This window comes from Vicugna pacos, chromosome 3, assembly GCF_048564905.1.
Source record: "Vicugna pacos chromosome 3, VicPac4, whole genome shotgun sequence".
Lineage (NCBI taxonomy): Eukaryota > Metazoa > Chordata > Mammalia > Artiodactyla > Camelidae > Vicugna > Vicugna pacos.
The window spans coordinates 5,048,655-5,065,522 of NC_132989.1; the positions used below are offsets into that span (position 1 = coordinate 5,048,655).

General features: G+C 36.8%; 1 pseudogene; it reads right to left on the reverse strand.

The window, feature by feature from the left end:
• Window positions 1–14,415: 14,415 nt before the first annotated feature.
• On the reverse strand, window positions 14,416–15,341 carry LOC140690380 (olfactory receptor 13G1-like; annotated as a pseudogene).
• Between the last annotated feature and the right edge of the window lie 1,527 nt (window positions 15,342–16,868).

The following is a 16,868-nucleotide window of genomic DNA, read 5'->3' on the forward strand; positions in this document are numbered from 1 at the left end:
GGTATCAAATTTCAGATAAAGATATTAAAACACTATTCACTAAAGCTACCTGAATAAAGAATAGTTGTTTCACGTCTAATCATCATAATGAAAAAATATTTAATCTTGAAAATGCACTTAAGATACGTGTATATGCATATATTTTAAAAAATAAGATTGTTAAATATATATGTGTATGTGTGTATATATAAAATACATATAATATATATTTTATGTAAATATTATATATTATATATAAAATATATATATATGTAACTTTTTCAAAACAAACATGTAAGGACAAAAGACAATAGTGGCTTTAAATAAAGAATGGATAGTTAGAAACTTGTATATAAGGTTTTCAATATCCACAAGCAGAATTTTGTATTGTACCTGTTAAAAATTTACAGACGTAACTCCTCACGTGCATTGATTGGCCAGTTGTAGTCACGATATGCCCAAAATCAATTATTTAAGTATTTTAGTCTTTGTCTAGTAATCAGTCATTTTGTTGCTGTTGTTTTTCGGTAGTGTGAAGGAAGAGGAAGTGAAAAAGGTATGGAGTATGAGTAGTTTATAAATCAAAATTGATTTTAAGTTGCTGGTTGGGTTGATGAATGTTAGCATCTTTTCTTCTGAAGCTTATCTATTAATGGAGGACTCAATGACATATTCTGTTTTTCAAAGGTGAATTAGGGGGTATATGATAAAACCGTAGCAACAAAGGCAATGAAATTTTGTATGAGAACAAATATGAAGTATCAGGATCACCAAATAATTTGCATTAAAAATATGCTTGCTTTGTTGTGACCGAGACATTTCCCTTGTGGTGGTTTGATTTCTCTAACTTGATAATTGCTTGGTGTCCCAGTGAGACCATTTATGAAAAAATAGTCCAGGTTAAAAGCATAGGGACTGAATGAAGATTTGAATTAACTCCCACAGAATATGAGAGGAAAAAAAAAAAGGTTTCAAAACTGCCTTGTTTTCTTGATTTAGTAACTTTCTGGAGCTGGGAGTCCTGCCAGTTAAACCCCTGCTCTGGATGTGCCAAGGGACTTGTTAGAGTGCTATGCTATAACAATTAAAAAGTTATAATTAAATAGAGGAAATTACAAGCACTTGCATCTGTTGTTTGGATCCCAGGAGAAGAAGAGCTTGTTAAAACATCTCTTAGGGTTGTAACTCAGCTCACCTTGTGTTCCAGGCAGTAATGAAGCCCCAGGTTTACTTAGGGGAACTTGGCAACAGTGAAATCAAAGAGAAACTTAGAGAAAAAGTTGTAGGTTTCTTTGGGATCAGATAGATGCAATTCTCATGCACGGTGCATGGACCATTTTCCTATCATTAAGTATGCTGTGTGTATGTTTACAAGTGTACTGGGGGCAGGAGGAGAAGTGTGCTCATTAATTTGAATTAGTAAAACAGCAAAATAGGCTCTCCTTGGTGACTATGGGCTCATTTAATGCCTATGCTCATTATTTCTTGAGGCTCTTTTGCACATGATGATTGATCACTGGACTAAATGGATCATTCCAAGGGCAGACTCTTTTCCCTGACATTATCACTTATTTCATTATGTTGAAGACATAACTCCAGATTAATAACTTAGCTTTCTTTTAATATTTTGGCTACACCACAGTGTGTAGGGTAGAATTGTTACTGAAGGCAAGTTTGTGTGCCCGCTGCACCATGAGGCCAAACAAATTGAAACATCAAAGTTTGGAGCAGAGAAAGCTTTATTGCTTGGCCGAGCAAGGAGGGTGGTGTGGCTCATGCCAAGGAAAAACACGGAACTCCCTGAAGGGTTTCAGCAAAGCATATTTAAAGGCCAGGTAAGGGAGGGGAGTGGTAGGGTACGTGATCAGCTCGTGCACAATTCTCTGTCTGATTGGTTGATGTTGAGGTAACAGGACGGTGAATACTGTCAACTCTTAGGTGCCAGAAGGTCTTGAGGCTACACATTCCTTTCCGGCCTAGAATGTTTCTGCTGAAAAGTCAGTTTACAGTCTTATGGGAGTTCCCTTTTATGTAACTAGTTGCTTGTCTCTTGCTGCTTTTAATATTTTCATTATCTTTAATTTTTGCCATTTAAATTATAATGTATCTTCAGGTAGGTGATTCTTGTTTGAAATTCTCTGTAATTCCTGTACTTGAATGTCTGTTTCCTTTCCCAGGTTACCGACATTTATAGCTTTTTTTTTTTCAAATAAGTTTTCGGTTTCAGTCTCTCTTTCCTCTCCTTCTAGGACCCCTATAATGCAAACCTTATTATTCTTTATGTTTTCCCAGAGGTCTCTTAAACTATTTTAATTTTTTAGCACTTTTTTTCTTTTCTTTTTCTGTTCAGCCTGGGTGATTTCCACTACTCTGTCTTCCAGTTTGCTCATCTGTTCCACTATATCATCTAATCTACAGTTGATTCATTCTAGTGTATTTTTTATTTCAGTTATGGTATTCTTCAGCTCTGTTTGGTTCTCCTTTATATTTTCTAACTCTTTATTAAAAGTTTCACTGTGTCCATCCATTCCTGTCTTGAGTTCCTTGAGCATCTTCTTGATCGTTACTTTGAACTCTTTGTTGTGTATATTTATTTCCACTTTGTTTAGTTCTTCTTGTGAGGTTTACTTGTTTCTTCCTTTGGAGCATGTTCCTCTCTCTTCATTTTGCCTAATTCTTGTCTTTCTCTCTATGTATTAGGTAGATGATTACTTTTGCTGATTTTGGAGACGTGGCCTTATGTAGGAGATGTCCTGTAGTGTCCAGGGGCATGCTTCTCCCTGGTCACCAGTTACATGCTCTACAAGTGCCCCCTATGTGGGCCATATGGGTCCTTCTGTTCTGGTGGGGCCAGCTACCATGAGTGCATTGGTAGAAAGGGCTGGATGCTGGCCTGGTTGGCTGCCAGGTGCTGCTTTGTGTAGCGGCTGCCCGCTTATGGCAGATGGGCTGAGGTCCCAGTGTGGCTGGTTGCATGGCCTGGGGTGCAGGGCCAGGGTTTGTGCTGGCCCACTGATGGATGGGTGATTTCCTGGCATTAATAGGCTAGAGTGAGGACTCCCAAATGGTGCTTGCCAGTGCTGGGGTCCCTGATGTAGAATGAGCTCCCCCAAATGCCTACAGCCAGCATCTCCATCCCCAGGGTAAGTTTTACTTGCCTCCTGCCCATCTGGGATACTTTCCAAACTCAGCAAGTTGGTTTGATCCAGGCTCTTTTCCAATTGCTGCTTCTGCACTGGATCATGTAAAAATTTTCACATGTTTTTAAAGATAAGATTCTCTGTTTCCTAAGGCCCTCCAGCCCTCCTGTACACAAGCCCTGCTGGCCTTCAAAGCCAGATGTTCTGGGGGCTCCTCTTCCTGGTACAGAACTCTTAGACCGGGGAGCCTGATGTGGAGTCAGATTCATCACTTCCTGGGGGGGAACTCTGCAGCTGTGTTACCCTCCTGTTTGTGTATCTCCTAGCAAAGGGTGTGGGTCTTGACTTTACCATGTCTTTTTCCCTCCCACCACCCATCTGCGGTGGCTCCTTCCTTATATCTTTAGTTGTAAATTTTTTTCTGCTACTCTTCAGATTGTCATAGATAGTTGCTCCGTAAATAGTCTTAATTTTGCTGTGCCTGGGGGATGAGGTGAGTTCAAGGTCATTCTACTCCAGTATTTTGACCACATACCAAGAAAAATACCCTTAAAATAAAGTAGAACTCTTGCAAATGTATCATGCCACCCAAAACCTTTGCTTTTTTTAACACATCAAAAATGCACTCACCAAATTTCAGAAAAACTGTCAAAGATAGAAGGCATGTTTCTTTTTCTCCCTCCACTTTTGAGATTTCCTAACGGATTTTCAAAAGTAGTATGATGTATCTACTTACCAAGTTTCAACAATTAACACATATAACATATCTTATTTAACAGTGCCTTCACCCATTTCCTCACGTTTCATACTGTTCAATCTGTGCGTATTTTACAATGTATTTGAGAGTCACTATTTTTGGATATAATAGAAAATCACATTATCCCAGTGGAAAATTCACACTTCCTAAATATTACTATCCAATATCTACTCAGAGTTCATATTTTTGTAATAGACTTATCAGTTCTTAGAAAATGTGTTTACCTGACCTAGGATCAAAATAAGGCCTATTCTTTGCTATTGCCTGATAAGACTCTTACATATTATTTGGTCAATTTGTTCAGATTTCTTTCTTTATTTGTAATTTTGCAATTTTCTTGTTGTTGTAGAAACTGGATAGTTTGTGGTGAAATTTCCCATAGTCTAGATTTTACTGGATGCATAATCATAGTATCATCTTCCCGTGACCCCTGCAATTCCCATAAGTTAATTGCTAGAGATAAGGGATTGATTAAATTGTCTTTTTCTTCCTCCCTTCCTCCCTTCCTTTCTCTCTCCCTTTCTTCCTACCTTCCTACCTTTCTCTCTCTCTTTCTCCCTTTCTTTCTTTCTTTCTTTCTTTCTTTCTTTCTTTCTTTCTTTCTTTCTTTCTTTCTTTCTTCCTTTCTTCCTTTCTTCCTTTCTTCCTTTCTTCCTTTCTTCCTTTCTTCCTTTTCCTTTCTTGCTTTGCAAGATAACATACATTGGCAGTCATCTCTGTGTTGGGGTTGTCAGTGGCCATTAAATATTATTGTTTAGATAAATGCTGTCATCAGAGTTTTTGAAGTGATAGTTTAATTATATCTTACTTCTTTATTATCTGAAATCTTTCTTGAAGATTACCCCTCACCACACATAAGCCAAGTACTTGGCAACCTGATTGTCCTGATGGGCAAATTATATAGACATGAAAAATACATTCTGTTACATTTTATTTCCCAGTTTTAATTACTTGGTTCCTTAATATCCTCCTGTATTCACCAAAGTATTTTAAGATTACTGCAACTACTGAATTTAAACATATTTGATGTGTTAAATTCATTGCAATCACTCTCCATATTTATGCATGCACATTAACCCTTTGATGCCCGAGTCCATTTGTCATGACTTTGTTTGTGTTCCTGTTTTCTGGTGAGACCACAAATTCCTAGCTTGCCATATATAAATTCTACCTCTAACCTGTAGCATAGGGTTTTTCCAAGGCTTTGTGATTCTTTTTATAGGAAAGAGTCTTTCAATACCACAGTCTCAGGGCTGAGAGTGTCTGTTGCTATTACACTGACTGTTATTTTTAACTCTTTTTAGTGGACAGAGCTAGAGCATATGCACATTTTAAAGCCTGCATAAATACATCGTGAGTTCTTGTATTTTTTTAATGTTTGCAAATTTTTCATTGTTGAAGAAAATAAATGATTAGTGTGAAAGATTTTGTGTATTATGTCTCAAAATTCCATGGAGTCACTGAAAACATTAAATTATCAAAGTTCTTTGCATTTGGTTTATATCACATTAAAGATACATAGTCAAATTACTTTGTTTTATAGTCATTTGAAATAATGTCAATATTAGACATTTAACCTTAATAAAAATTTCAAAATGTGATGAACTTTATAGGGGTGTTTGCAAGCTACTTGGCTCAAAGTTAAGTTTCAAAAAAAAATTGATGCACACACTATCCTTTGAATCCAAAGACTGCATCTTTAAATCAAGTGTGAAAATTCACTGTTTTAGAAGTAGATTAGTGATATAGGTAAAAAAAAATTAGACTAGATGTTTGAAAATGTGTTTATCATCATGTAATTTTGCTGGCAAAAATGGTGTAAGCCAGTGATTTCTATAATCACACTTTTGTATATTTAACACAATTAGAAACAGAATTCTCTCACTTGTTTTTAAATAATCAAGAAAGAGGCCAAAATATGCTTATTATCTATTTTAAATAAAACATGCCTACAACAGCTGCAGAATTGTAAGATTCTACTCATATCCTGCAGTGCACACAGTGAAGTGTTTAATGAGATTTATAACATGATGTTTTTTACAAGCTACTTGCATGTTGGCACAATTGTGGAAATATATTGAAAAAATCTGACTTAGTAAGCACAAACAGTAATGTATTTGTTTCATTTTGATATGTGTTGTGAGGTTGTTACCAAACCTGGACTTGGGTCAGCTTACCCACACCCAGTAAAGCCAATCTACTGATACCAAGTTGTAGTGAAGGAAAAAGTACAGCTTTTATTGCAGGGCACAAAACAAGGAAAATGGGCAGCTCATGCTTTGAAGATCTGAACTCCCCAGTAGCTTTCAAGGACGGGTCTTTGAGGGTGGTGGTGTGAAGGAGGAGGCTATAGCGTATCTGATAAGCTTGGGTTTAATTCTCAGATTTGTTGGCATCAAGGTAAATTTTGAGCATCCAGTCTTATCATTTCAGCTGGTCTGGAGGCTCTGTGCTTGCAGCCAGCAGTTTTCATCTGGTGGGGGTCTGCTTCCTATAAAAAAAACTAAGGAATCTGTTTTAGACCTTTATTTACATCTTTCAGGGAAATGAGATTTCAATGACTCTGCTATGTGGCCGATTTATAGTCCAAATTGTCACCAGTTTCCTAGCCTAACAGCTGTTCTGTGTTTCTACAGCTTCACATTTCCTAACTATTAACTCTTTAATCAGCCTTTTGAGACTCCAGGGAGGCCTGGGACACTTAGGGAAAAGCCTTTTATTTCAAAGCACAGGGACACAGGAATTTATATATGGTTTCAGGTCCCCCCTTTTCTTTGATACTTCTTAATCTTGAGGAGAGCAGGTTCAGGACAAGAAACGGAATAAGTTTTGAACAGAGGTTAATCATAAGCTTGGTAGAGGAACTTGCTTTTAGGGAGACTTGGTTTCAAGGTGTCATTTTTAGCTCTGTCAGTCATTACCTATAAATATTAAAGTATAATACACCTAAATGAAGGTTATCAGTTCACTAATTATAAAGCATTAAATAAGATTTCAAAAACATTTAGATATATTTACTCACATTGCCTTTACTAAAATATTATCATTAATTTAAAATAACTTTATTATGTATTAGTGTGGTCAAAATGTATGTAACATTAGTAAATTAACTACATTAAAACCTATTAAATTATTGTCCACCTTGTCTTTAACTTATAATTTTATATTACACAGATACACATAACACTTGATAATAGTTTTTTTTTTTGAGATTATAACTTGTAAGGCAAACTTTTTAACTACCACCAGTGGAATTGAAACTTGCATTACTGGGGCCTCAGTTTTGGCATTTTCTCTTTCTCAACCCCCTTTTATTTCACCATTAAGTTTGTGATCCTAAATCTGCATTTATGATGTTTTTGTTGATAGAGACTACTAGTAACTGGCATAATTTGAACACTTCCTGCCATCCTTCATGTATGTTAACTCCAAACTTGTTCAGGGATGCCAAGTGCCTTGTTTCCAAATTTGTCCTAATCCGTGTTTGCAGCTTGAGATGGTGCAATGGTGTAGCTGAAGCCAACATGATATACGCGCATGCTTATTGAGTGATTCTTATTTAAAAAAAATCACGATGTACACTTCAAGTTTCTTACAATTTTATTTATCAGTTTTACCTCAATAAGGCTGAAAAAAGGAGTTAAAATAAAAGATCAAGTCTCCCTTGCCCTTTGAGATCTTCACCTATAGCCTTCATTCTGCCTTGGGTCATGGTCAGATGACTGGTAATATGGAAGCCATTCATGGCCCTAAGGAAAATAAAGCTGAATGGAAGAGCAAGAAAATGAAAGTAGCCTAGTTCTTTTCTGGTATCAGTGAGGATCCATAGACACTATTGACTAACCCTGGACATCTGTTGTATGAGGTTTGTCTCCTCGTTGGTTTAAAAGGACTGGCGTAGTCTTCTTTACTATCTGTAGCTGAGCATATTAGACACTCAACAAGGATTTGTCCTACAACTGCATTCAGTAGAACAGGATTTTTCTCCAATGAGATCTAAAATAACACACAGGAAATCTAGAACCAGAGTGGATGCCTCATTTCCATACTGTTCTAAGTAAACTAGTCTAGATCATTGTGAAATTGTCATTTTACACTATTTTAAGTACTGGATATAGTAAAGAACAAATCTATTATGTACCTAATTCTTCCTATCCTGCATATCAACATATCAAGAACCACAAAAATGGCCCAAAATACACAATATACTCAAACCACTCATGGCCTTTTACTCTTTTTTTTTTTTCAGTTTCTTTCTTTTTAATAAAATTGTTGGGTCCATTACTCTTAAACCTAAAATGATCAGTACATTTATAATTGAAGATGGATGTTTGCACTGCTAAGGACTGTGCAAAAAATATGGGGAATATACAATTTCAGCTTCACAAAGTTCATAATCTCTTGTCAATAACAAAACACAAATATTCTAGACATCTAGCTATATACAGTAAATTCTCTTTTATGTTGCATGAGATGTATGTGTATGAAAAATAAAATACAGTAATGAGCAAGAATAGTGTGGTAGCCACAGTGAAACAAGTTTTGAGGGGTAGGAGTTCAAAATTAATATTTTAAAAAAATTTCCACTTCAAATTAAAAAAATCTGAATACAAATAAATTTGAATGATTCAAATAGGTCTCTATTTCAACTTCAGCTTATAACTACCAAATTTCAGAAAAAAGGAATGTAGTCAGGCAGTTCCTTGACATTAATTCTCTAAAAAGGAATGAATCCATATTGTTTATTTGACTTCCATATGGTTTTCTTTGACAACGAAGAGAGTAAAATAAAGGAGGTCATGTATAAACTTTAACTTTAAAGACGTGAGGAAGACAAAAATCTGCCTCTGACAGATGACTACTGAGCTTGTCTGGCCAAAGAGGTCATGATACTCTGGTGATCCTCAAGAAAAAGAAATCACAGAACATTAGCATCAGAAAAGGTCACTGTGATGGAGCAAAAGAGAAACACTTTATTGACATGTTTGAGCAAAGATGAAAATAAAGACACTTCCCAAGCCCCAGAGAAATAACCAGTATCCTCTTCTCCCAATTTATTGGAGTGATTGTTGCTTTTTTATGAGTTTGAGCTTAGCAATGTTTATTCCCTCTGCCTCCTAAATTAAATTGCCTTTGTTTTCTGACACCACTCAATCTAGGGAAGATCCCTTTTTCTTGATTTTTTTTTTAAGATCAAGTACCTAACACAACACCAAATGAGTCCCTTCCAAGATCCTCTTACTAACTAACATATGATATGCTGTCTCCTTCATGCAATAAACCCAACTTATTCACCTACACATGTGTTCATGGTGGTCTTAAGCTAGAAGTCATTGAGAAGAGTCTTCTTGTTGCTGTCTCTTAGGTATCAATTTATTTAGAATTTGACATCGAATGTTATATAAAGGGATGCCAAATGCAATATATTTCTGTATGCATGAAATACAGTACTTAAAGCAGGCAAAAACAACCTAAACTAGACTTCAGAAGAGTAGTATGAGAAAATGCATTAACTTAAAAATAGATATTTTGTGGTGGAACCCTGATTATAACTTTTATTTAAGAGAAGACTGTACTGCCTCTGTAAAATTATACCTCACAGTGATAAAATATATTTTATTATTACAAAAATGAGTGACATAAAAAAAATGTGACAATGAATATATGTATGTTCATGTATAACTGAAAAATTGTGCTCTACACTGGAATTTGACACAACATTGTAAAATGACTATAACTCAATAAAAAAAAGTAACCAAAAAAAAAAATGAGTGACATGATTAGATTCATAGACTAGTTGATTTTATAATATTAGAAATAATGCTTCTTTGTGATGTATGTGTGATGTGTATACAAACTTAGAGGTAAATGTTAGCGTATACGTACATATAAAAATAGAAGTAATGTGCAGGCCTGCCTTGTTTTATGGTGCTTCTTTGTGCTACAGATACTACATTTTTTACAGATTGAAGGTTTGTGGTAATTCTGTGTTGAGCAAGTCTATCAAGTGCCAATTTTCCAACAGCATTTGTGTCTCTGTGTCACTTTTGGGGAATTTCCATAGTATTTCAAATTTAATATTATTATTACACTTGCTATGGTGATCTGTGGCCAGTGATCTTTGATATTACTACTGTGACTGTTTTGAGGTACCACAAACCATGCCCATATAAGATAGCAAACTCAATAAATGTGTGTTTTTTTAATTTTTGTGGGGGGGGGTAGTTACTAGGTTTATTTATTTACTTGATGGAGGTACTGGGGATTGAACCCAGGACCTCATGCATGTTAAGCACACGCTCTACCACTGAACTACACCCTCCCCTTAAATGTGTGTATTTTGACTGCTTCACTGACTGGCCGTTTCCCCATCTCTCTCCCTCTCCTCTGGCTTCTCTATTCCCTGAGACACCTAATATTGAAATTAGGACAATTAGTGACCGTACAATGGCCTGTAAGACTTCAAGGGAAAGGAAGAGTCACAAGTCTCCCATTTTATTTATTTTTTTAACATTTTTTTTATTGAGTTATAGTCATTTTACAATGTGTCAAATTTCACTGTAAAGCACAATTTTTCAGTTATACATGAACATACATATATATGTTGTCACATTTTTTTTCACTGTGAGCTACCACAAGACCTTGTATATATTTCCCTGTGCTATACAGTATAATCTTGTTTATCTATTCTGCATATGCCTGACAGTATCTACACATTTTGAAATCCCAGTCTGACCCTTCCCACCCCCTGCCCCTTTGGCAACCACATGTTTGTATTCTATGTCTATGAGTCTGTTTCTGTTTTGTATTTATGTTTTTGTTTTTTGGATTCCACATGTGAGCGATCTCATATGGTATTTTGCTTTCTCTTTGTGGCTTACTTCACTTAGAATGACATTCTCCAAGGACATCCATGTTACTGCAAATGGCATTATGTTGTCGGTTTTTATGGCTGAATAGTATTCCATTGTATAAATATAACACCTCTTCTTTATCCAGTCAGCTGTTGATGGACATTTAGGCTGTCTCCATGTCTTGGCTATTGTAAATAGTGCTGCTATGAACACTGGGGTTCAGGTGTCTTTTTGAAGTAGGGCTCCTTCTGGGTATATGCCCAGGAGCAGGATTCCTTGGTCATATGGTAAGTCTATTCCTAGTCTTTTGAGGAATCTCCACACTGTTTTCCACAGTGGCTGCACCAAACTGCATTCCCACCAGCAGTGCAGGAGGGTTCCCTTTTCTCCACAGCCTCTCCAGCATTTGTCATTTGTGGATAAGTCTCCCATTTTAAATAAAAAAAAAGCTAGAAACAATAAAGCTTAGTGAGGAAGACATTTCAAAGCCAAGACAGGGCAAAAACTAGACCTGTTGTATCAAATAGTTAGCCAAGTTGTGAATGCAAAAAAAAAGTTCTTGAAAATTAAATGTGCAATTGCTGTAAGCACATGAATGGTAAGAGAGCAAAACAGCCTTATTGCAGATATGAAGAAAGTTTTAGTGGTCTGGATAGAAGCTCAAACCAGCCATAACATTCCCTTAAACCAAAGCTTAATACAGAACAAGGCCCTAACTCTTCAATTCTGTGAAGGCTGAGAGAGATGAGGAAGCTTCAGAAGGCAAGTCTGAAGCTAGCAGAAGTTGGTTCATGTGGTTTAAGGAAAGAAACAGCCTCTAACAAAAATGTTCCAGGTGAAGCAGCAAGTGTAAGTGCAGAAGCTGCAGCAGGTTATCCAGAAGATCTGAGATAATTAATAAAGGTGCCTCCAGGAAACAGCAGATTTTTAATGTAGAAGAAACAGTGTTCTATTGGAAGAAGACACCATCTAGGACATAGCTCAAGAGGAAAAGTTATTGCCTGGCTTCAAAACTTCAAAAAATAAGTCAACTCTTTTGTTAGGGGCGAGAGCAGCTGGTGACTTTAAGTTGAAGCCAGTCCTCATCTACCATTGCAAAAATCCTAGAACCCTTAAGAATTATGCTGAATTTATTCCTCCTGTGCTCTGCAAATAACACAACACAGTGTGGATGACAGCACATCTGTTTACAACATGGTTTACTGAATATTTTAAGCCCACTGTTGAGTATTACTGCCCAGAAAAAAATATTTCTTTCAAAATATTGATGCTCATTGACAGACAATGTGCCTGGTCACCTAGCAACTCTGATTGAGATGTACAATAAGATTAATGTTGTTGTCATGCCTGCTAACACAACATCCATTCTGTAGCCCAGGGGTCAAGGAGTAGTTCCGAATTTCAAGTCTTATTGTTTACAAAATGTACTTTGTCAGGCTATAGCTGACAGAAATAGTAATTTCTCTGCTGGACCTTGGGTAAGTGAATTGAAACCCTTCTGGAAAAGATTTACCATTCTAGATGCATTAAGAGCATTTGTGATTCATGGGAAGAAGTCAAAATATCATTCACAGAAGCCTGAAAATTGATTCCAACCCTCACGGATTACACTGAGCAGCTCAAAATTTCAGTGGAGGAAGTAAATGCAGAGAGCTGGTAGAAATAGCAGGAGAAGTAATATCAGAAGTAAAGCCTGAAGATGCAACTGCAGTGCAGGAATCTCAGAATGAAACTTGAATGGATAAGGAGTTGCTTCTTACGGATGAGCAAAGACAGTGGTTTCTCCAGGTGGAATATGCTCCTGGCGAAGACGCGTTGAAGACTGTCGAAGTCACAATGAAGGATTTAAAATGTTACGTGGACTTAGTTGATAACTCAGTGGCAGGTTTTGAGGGACCGACTGCAATTTTGAAAGAAATTCTGCTGTGTTTAAAATGTTACCAAACAGCATGACATGCTACAGAGAAGTCATTAATGAACCAAAGAGTCAATCCGTACAGCAACCTTCATTGTTTTCTTATTGTAAGGAATTGCTGCAGCCATCCTAACCTTCAGCAAACACCACCCTTAGCATCAGGCAGCCAGCAGCGTCAAGGCATGGCCCTCCACCAGCAAAAAGATTAGGATTTGCTGAAGGCTCAGAGGATGATTAGCGTTTTTCAGCAACCAAATCTGTTTTAAATAAGAGATGTATGTTGCTTTTTTTTAGACATAATTCTATTGCACACTTAGTAGACTATAGTGTAGTGTAAACATAACTTTTATTTGCACTGGGATATAAAAAAAGATGTGTTACTTGCTGTATGCTGAATTTGTTTCATTGTGGTGATCTGGAAGCAAACCCACAATATCTGAGAGGTATGCCTGGATTGAGAAATGAATTCAAGTGTTCCCAGTTAAAATTAGGCTTCAGATAGATCTGTAAGGGAAGCTCTCAAACTTCAAGCATCATCCATTACACCAAACAGAGACATAAACCTACATCTCTGATAGGAAACTGTTGCCTCTGGTCAATGCAGCAGGAAGAATAAATGCTCTCCATCCAACAATTGCTCAATCAATCAGAGACTGCAGGAGCCCAACCAATGAGAAACCTGCATACTTTGAACTTTTGGCTTCTTCCAGTGGATTCTGGTTATCACAGCACTTCCAGTTTCCCCTTTTCCCTATAAAAGCAGTTTTAACGCCCTTGTTCTCTGAATTTGCCTGTGGTCCACCACAGTTTGCATATCTTGAATTGCAATCCATCTGGCTATTCCTGAATAAACTCACAATTGCTGGTAAAATAACTGGCTATTATATTAGTAAAGTCAACACTAGATATATTTTAGAAAGATGTTGACATATAGACATAGATATAGATATTTATTTATGTGATGCTGTACCTACATTATTTTACAAATATTGTTTAACATGAGAAGTGTGGAATTGTGGAGACAATGAGAATTCTAGGACCAGGGTAAGAATAAGAGAAATGCTACATTTACTGTGATCATGAAAGAGAGTATTTCAGAAACCTGTAGCATGATAAGTCAGCATAGTTAAGTGATAAGAGAATGAGTGTATTTTAGAAATGAGGATTTAAGGAAATGACTTACCAAGGAGTGACACATTCTTGGACTAATAAGGAATAGGAAAACTTGGGATTGAGGGAACTATGAAAGATCAGTAAAAGCTGAGATGGTGCAGAAAATGATTCTAGAGTATAGATTATAAGCGTGTGCATACATCATTTTGGCTTTAGCTACAGCATTGCACCATCTCAAGCTGCAAACACGGATTAGGACAAATTTGGAAACAAGGCACTTGGCATCCCTGAACAAATTCGGAGTTAACATACATGAAGGATGGCAGGAAGTGTTTATAGTATGCCAGTTACTAGTAGTATCTATCAACAAATACATCATACATGCAGATTTAGGATCACAAACTTAATGGTGAAATAAAATGGGGTTGAGAAACAGAAAGTGCCAGAACTGAGGCTCCGGTAATACAAGTTTCAATTCCACTGGTGGTAGTTAGGAAGTTTGCCTTAAAAGTTATAATCTCAAAAAAACTGACTATTATCAAGGGTTATGTTTATATTGTGTAATACAAAATTATAAGTTGAAGAGACAGTGAACAATAATTTAATAGGTTTTAATGTAGTTAATTTACTAATGTTACACACATTTCTCCCTTGAAACTACTCACGTTTCAGAGATGCAAATACTTTCCTGATCCCTGCTTGCATGTCCTTGTTCCGGAAACTGTACACAATCGGGTTTATGTGGGGGTCATGAGGGTATAGAGCGCAGCTACCACCTCGTCCCTTTCAAATGTGTAGCTGGAAGCAGGGCGAATATAGGTGTAGGTGACAGGGGAGTAGAAAAGAGACACCAGTATGAGGTGGGATGAGCATGTTGAGAAGGCTTTTCTCTTGCCTTCCATTGTGCGAATGCGAAGAATGGCGACGATGATGAAACCGTAGGAGACGCAGGTGAGGGTGAAGTTGCCCACAGCCAGAGTGAGGTCAGCAACATACACCATCCCTTCATTGATTCACACAGGGTTGCAGGACAAAGCCAGCAGCGGGGGTATCTCACAGAAGAAGTGGTCAATGGTATTTGATCCACAGAAGGTCAGCCTCAGGATGAGACCTGTGTGCACCCAGGAATTGGTTACAGTAATAACCATGACAGTGCTGAGCAAGGCCACGCACATCTGGTGGTTCATAATAGCACTGTAGCGAAGAGGGAAGCAGATGGCCACGTAGCGGTCATAGGCCATGGCGGTGAAGAGAACCATCTCGGCACCCAGGGACCATGTGAAGAAGAAGAGTTGGGGCATGCAGCCTCCATATGACATGGTCTTTCTTGAGGTGAGCATGGTCTCAAGCATTTTTGGTATTACACTTGTTGTGCAGATGACGTCCACAACAGCCAGAGCCAGGAGGAAGAGGTACATGGGTGTGTGCAAGGTGGTGTTGGAGATTATGGCAATGACAATCAGCGCGTTGCCAAGAAAAGCCACAAGGTAGACGAAAAGAAAGACAATGAAGAGAACTTGCTGGAGTTCAGGGTTTTGAGTGAGGCCCAGAATCACGAACTCAGTTACAACACTCTCATTCATCTTGCTTTTGCGATTAAATGGCAGACATTGCAGACAGCAAACAACTGGAAAGTAAGGCTATCTGGGTGCTGCTATTAGGAAATTGTGTGTGTGTGTGTGTGAATTCAGTAGTTTGATTATTGATTTGAAAAAATTTTGTAGAAGGACTTTTTCATTGATTCTCATTTTTCAATGAGCTTTGTCTTCCAGGCAATATCAGTTCTCCAGATGAATACAGTTTTTTGATATATGTTTTTGCAACAATGACTCCATTAAACAAAAGCCAGTGGTTGAGAAGGAAGAGATTAGAAAAATAAATGTCTGAATATTTCAATATTGTCATTTTGAGTTGAAACTTGTCTGAGCATAATTTATATTCATATATATACACACACTCACACAATGGAAATATAAATAATTACATATCTCATTAATTCTGTTATTGACATGTCATCTTTGCACAAACATACATATGCAGGAATATCTGCAACCATAGAAGTGGACAAGGATAATTATGGTGGGAACATTTCAGCAGAAAAAGAACCTAAGAGACTATCCTGAGACTAGATATGCCTGGGACCGATAGCTAATTTATTGGGTCCAAGCACTAAGTAATTTGGTCAAACGCTTGCCTTGCTATTTTGTTTCTTCAGTTTGACAAGTGTGGTTTTAAAGTGGAAGAACTGATTTTCTGTGGTGTCATAAAATGGTAAGAGGGTTTGATTTAAAACTAGAAGGTCTAAGATTGCATCTCCAATTCATTATAACAGTAAAATGGCCATTTAACTCCATAACTTCAGATTTGTTGTCTCCAAAACTGGTATAAATTGGGACAAATACTAGATATTATACAGATAGAGTGAAAGTTTCTTGAGGATACTCAAGGAAAGAGGCAACTGGAAACGTTTTTCCTGAAAGCAGCCACTAAGTGCATAACAGAAACCCTTGTTATATTTTATTCCTGCCCAAAACTTCTCTAGCATTTTGTCAGTTGTTTTATTTTTTGCTTATTTATTTGTATAGTTTTTTTAAATGCATAATCAGTTATTTATATGAATTATAGCCATCAGGACTTTTATGAACTGGCAAATATAGTAAAAGTGTTCAAAGTAACTGTGAGTGTATTCCAGAACTTTATTTTTTATCAGAGTGCTTTGACTTTTCAGAGATTAAATTCTATTTCAGATACCTAAACAAAGGTATAAATAAAAATCATTTTTGAGGTCAAATGCAGTTTGATTTGATCCCTTATGCCCTGAAACTGCAATTAATAATTTGCTAAATTTGAGCTACTACCTGATTTATGTGTAGCTGTTCTGACTGGAAGAAAAAATAAATAAAAGTTTTGTTTAATCTATAACCCACTTTGAAAGACACTAGATTTATTTTGTATATTCCCATAGTGAAGGTATGTAATTTCTGCCATTACTTGGACCTATGATATGCGACAGGCTTGGTGTTAGATTCTCTGGAAATATAGCATTTTGTCCTCATAACAACTTTGGGATTTTAATATTACCATCTTTTCATAACTGTAAAGAAAGAGTG